The sequence below is a fragment of the Silene latifolia genome, chromosome 1 (assembly GCF_048544455.1).
Source record: "Silene latifolia isolate original U9 population chromosome 1, ASM4854445v1, whole genome shotgun sequence".
In the NCBI taxonomy this organism is placed as follows: domain Eukaryota; kingdom Viridiplantae; phylum Streptophyta; class Magnoliopsida; order Caryophyllales; family Caryophyllaceae; genus Silene; species Silene latifolia.
In genome coordinates, this window is record NC_133526.1 from 50,456,435 (window position 1) to 50,461,796 (window position 5,362).

Below are 5,362 nucleotides of genomic sequence, written 5' to 3' on the forward strand. Positions count from 1 at the left end.
ACCCTCGTGAAAACAGTTTGTCGAGACAAAATCAATTGCAATATTGATCAAAAACGCATCAAGACAACTTAACAATTGACAAAACTTGACATGTTGCTATAATCTCCGTATAAAATAACAACATGTAAAAGAACAAATTGAAAAACAACCCAAGGCAGCCGTGTAAAACAGCCGCACGGTCAAAAACGCAACATCCATGTATACAAGGCACGGATTTCGAGACAAAACAAGACCGTTTCAAAATCGTTTTATGAAAAACACATAGAAAAATTTACGTGGCCTCGCTCTGATACCACTTGTGGGGTAATATCCGTATAATACCCTTTAAATTTAGGACTATAACGTAAATTTAACATGCGAATATCGTCATAAAACATAAATACAATAGAGAAACGATAAAGATAGAAATCAACCTCGGGTCCTTTGATGCACGGCGTAAAGAACAGAAATCAAACGAGATTCCCTCCTAATTGTTGCACCCAAGACTTGTCCGAGATATGCCCTTGTGCTAGATGGTGTTCTCCGATTGCCTTGCAATATTGGGAGAACTGATGTGAGTTTTTCGAGATGAGAGATCTCGGTTTTTCAGAGGAGAATGCTCTTCAAAACCCTAGTTTGTTTTTACAAATGAATTCAGTTTCAAAAGGAGAAGAAACCTCTCCTTTTGATGACCTCGGTCCGCGGGTCACTAGAGGGGGGAGTGGGCTTTCCACTTTCTCCTCATTTAACTCGTGATCCGACTGATCCGACTCGTCTCGCTAAATGTATATGACGCGGTTTCTTATTATAAATCGTCATCGGTTATCGGCTATTAAAACATCAACTAATAACACAGGTTAGTTGAAGTATTAACACATGTCCGACAAAGACGATATTGTATAATTAATATTCAATATACATTTAATTAAATATAAAACGCTTATATTTAATTTTACGAATTAACTGGTTAATTCGCCTTAGCTCATGATATTTAATCCGTATTAAATATAATATCTCAACATCACATTTCTGACTAATTACTAGTCAAATAACTCGGACTAACTGGTTAGTCAAATTTGGCATCTACATGACTGTATTTTCATACCGTCACGTCTCTCAAACGTATCTTATAGGTGTGACTTTTAGGGACCAGTTGATCACCGCCATCTGTATGACAATAACGTCAAACTTATCTAGCAAGCCAACCGTTATTGATAAACATGGATCAACTGATAATAATACCAAAAGTATGCCCTTTGATCCTTTTAGAGGTTTATAAGTCCTTGCACTAACTGTTAAGGACACCAACCCCAACAGGAGAACCTACCAAATGGTACTCCTACACCACAACATTTAACCGGTAATTTCATTGCCAAATCCGCATTCATACAATTAGTTGAGAGAAGTCAATTTGGAGGGATACCTAGTGAAGACCCTCATTCACATATGGAGACTTTTTGTGACTATTGTGATGCGATTTCTCAAACCGGAGTTACTCAAGATCAAATCCGATGGGTATTATTTCCTTTTTCCTTGTTTGGTACCGCAAAGCAATGGTTAAAGAGCCTACACAAGGCTACTCTTGGCATTGATTCATGGAAGAAGTTGGCACTCACCTTCTACAAGAAATTCTATCCTCCGGAGAAGACTAATATGTTGAGATCCCAAATCACCGGGTTGAAACAAAGAGATGAGGAATCTTTGTATGAAGTATGGAAGAGATTTAAGGACACTTGTCGTTCTTGTCCACACCATGGACTTAGCGAGTGGTTCCTTGTGCAACAATTTTGGAATGGCCTTTATGAAGATTCCCGCAATATCCTCAGCATGGGATCAAATGGGATGTTTACCGAAGTTGATGACAATCAAATATGGGCCAAAATAGAAGATATGGCAGTTCATAATTCTCAATATAGTAGACCTCGAAAGGCTACTAGAGGAGGAAAGTATGAGGTAGATTCCATCACACTATTGGGTGCTCAACTAAGTGCTCACATTGACACCATCAATTTGAAGTTTGAGAAGGTCATTGATAAGCTTGAAGAAGCTTCCAAATCACCCAAACAACATGTTAATGCTATGGTGGCATCATCCTCAATTCCAAGTGGAGTATGTGAGAGTTGTGGAACTTTGGGACATGACCAAAGCAAATGTAGGGGAACAAGTGAACAAGTGAATGCTTCCCAAGCATACAAGAATGACACCCCTTATTCAAACTATTACAATGAGAATACCAAATTTCATCCCAATATTTCATACAAGAGCCAAAATGTTCAAAACCCTCAACCAACATACACCCCACCTACAATGAGAAACCAAGCTCAAAGACTATTTTACAATCAAAGCCAAAGTTATTAAAATCAACCCTTATACAATCATACAAATGACCAAGGCTTTGATGTTCAAAAAGCGGTCCTCCAAATGCAAAAGAACCAACAAGAGTTTTTCACTCAAATGCAAAAAGATAGCCAAGCAAAGGACATCACCATCAACAACATACTAGCCCACAAAAAGATGTTGGAAACCCAAATGACTCAATTAGCATCTTCTAGCTCTCAAAGAAAAAAGGGGCAATTACCACCTCAAGGTAATCCCCCAAGACATGAGTCGGTTAGTGTCATCCATTTGAGGAGTGGTACAAGGTATGAAGGGACGAAGAAGCCAATTGATGAAGACGTTGTGGAGGCTAGTGACAAGAAAAGAGTTGAGAACTCTAAGAAAGAAGAAGAACCCACCATCCAAGAAGTTTCAAAGAAGAAAATTGAAGAGAAGGCTAAAGAGAAAGAGCCTATTGTGATTAGACTTCCATTTCCGAGTCGTCAAGCTAAGCCGAAGTTTGATGAACAACTTGGAAAGTTCATAGAGATTGTGAAGAACTTATAAGTCTCAATCCCATTCACGGAATTGATAAATCATGTTCCGGCCTATGCAAAGTACATGAACGACATTCTTACAAAGAAGAAATCCATCCGAAAGTTAGAGACTATTGCATTCACTAAAGTGAGTAGTGTTATTCTTCAGGGAAGTTCCCCTCCAAAACTCAAAGATCCGGGAAGCTTCTCTATTCCATGCACTATTGGCGACACTACAATCAACAAAGCATTATGTGACCTTGGAGCAAGTGTAAGTGTCATGCCATACTCGGTGTGCAGGAGGCTAGGAATGGGAGAACTCAAATGCACCAATATTACTCTTCAAATGGCGGATCGATCAACAAAGATACCTCTAGGGATATGGGAGGATGTGCCCGTGAGAATTGGCAAGTTCTTCATCCCGGTAGACTTTGTCATTGTAGACATGGAGGAGGATTCCAACATTCCTATCATTTTAGGAAGACCTTTCTTACATACCGCGGGAGCGGTTATTGATGTGAAGCATGGAGAGCTCACACTTGAAGTGGGAGATGAGACAATCACTTTTAACCTTGACAAGGCAATGAGAGCTCCCCGACTACATGAGCCATGTTTCATGATCGATCATTATAGCCAAGAAAGTGATAGGAAGCAGTTGGCATCTCAATGCAAAGATCAAGCTATGGGTAAAGAATCACCACCCATATGGAAAAAGAAAGTGGATAACCTTCAAGATGCTCCATCCAAAGAACAAGAAAATATTCAAAGAAATGAGAGCTTGAATAGCTCACCACCAATCATGACAAGAGAAGAAGAAGGCCTCATTGGCCATGACAACAAGAAAGAGGAGTTGTTTCCATCAACTCATGATACTATTGGGAAGCAAGCTAGTGAAGTATGTGGTCTATGGGATGATGAATTTGAAGGATTAGTCAATCCCTACATTGGCAATACTATGACCTTAGACCAAGGCTTTGGTGACTATCTTGACTCAAGTCACCATCATGAAGAACACAATGTGCAAAGATCTATTGAAGATCTTTATAATGATAATGAACAAACCTTCGACTACTTCTACAAGGTGTTGAGCAACATCAACAACACCTTGGATATGCCCCCTTGACATCTCATCCAAGAATGAGAGTTTGGTGGAGTCCTCCCTAAACCACCATTTGTAAATATTCTAACTCTTAACTTGCATTCTATTTCTTGCATTGCGTTTTTGTCAATTTTGGATTTACAATTTTTACTTTGATCAAGATTTTCATTATGAGAGAAAGTGAGGGAGGATTTTAATGTGTTTTGATGTGTAGTGTTTGCTTTAGTGTGGGGATAGCAATTGCCTAGGCTATCCGAGCCCTCATAGTGCACCCACAATGTCGAACAAAGGAATGAAGAAGAATGATTTGGGAAATGAAGAATCCTCGTGGGTGTTGAACAGGAGAGGATCTGAGCGTCTCAGCTGGAATCCGCTCGTCTTGGGCATGATCCGAGCGTCCTGGTCTCAAGATGCTCGTCTTGGGAGAGCTGAAGTGAAAAATTCGGGACTGTTCTAAAATCCGAGCAGATTGAGCAGGAGACGCCCGTCTCAGCAAGAATCCGCTCATCTCAAATGGAATCTGCGCGTCTTGACCTGTTCAAAAATTTAACATTCACTCTGTCTATATATCCGAGCGTCCCCAAGAGAAGACGCTTGTGTCCTGAAAATCCGCCCTTCTCCTTGCCAATCCGCGCGTCTCAGCACGGGTTGGAAATTCTTCAGCTAACTGCTTTAGGATCCGAGCGTCTTGGTAAAAATCCGCCCGTCTTCCCCTGCTACTGCTATAACATGGGATTAAAATCCCTTCATCCCCAATTCATTTCTTCCTTTCAAAACACAAACACACACCCATAAACCCTCAAAACCCTCAATCCCCTCATCAACAAAACTCAAAATCCTCAACCAAATTCACCTAAATCAAACCCAAACTTCCTCAAAACACAATCAAATTACTCCTTCATCAACAAAACACCAACCAAACATCCAAATCGTCAAAAATTGAATTGATTTTCTAGGGTTTCAAGACAAAATTCGAAAAACCCATAATCAATTTGGGATTAGTTTGAAACTTGAGGAGACTAGAAGCATTCAAGAAAAGTTTTGTTGATACAACCTTGAAAAGGAGAAGAAATGGCAAGAACTAAAGGTGGAAACAAGGCACCTACAACTTCCAATCTTTCAAAAAGGCAACAAGCACTTCAAGCCTCAAAGGCTTTGGTAGTGCAACAAGCAAGGGTGGAGATTCAAGAAGTTGCTACTCCTATGGTGGAAACTACTCCTATTCTGGTTATTGAACAACTACAAGATTATTCGGAGGTAATTTTCACAAACGATTCTCATAGGAAAGCATTTATGTCCCTTGCTAGAAAAACCATTTTGCCTACTAAATTCATTTGTCAAGATGCCTTAGATAAGTTGGGTGTTCTTGAGAGGACCAAGAACTTTTTCGAGTCTATGAAATTGCTTACCATCTTTGAGATGCAAGAATTGA

The 5,362-nt window shown here is 39.8% G+C and overlaps 1 non-coding gene across 1 annotated transcript; it reads right to left on the bottom strand.

Moving 5' to 3' along the window:
• Positions 1 to 1,632: 1,632 nt before the first annotated feature.
• On the bottom strand, positions 1,633 to 1,739 carry LOC141621977 (small nucleolar RNA R71). Its single transcript, XR_012532812.1, has one exon. It is a non-coding gene; the product is annotated as a small nucleolar RNA R71 (small nucleolar RNA).
• Between the last annotated feature and the right edge of the window lie 3,623 nt (positions 1,740 to 5,362).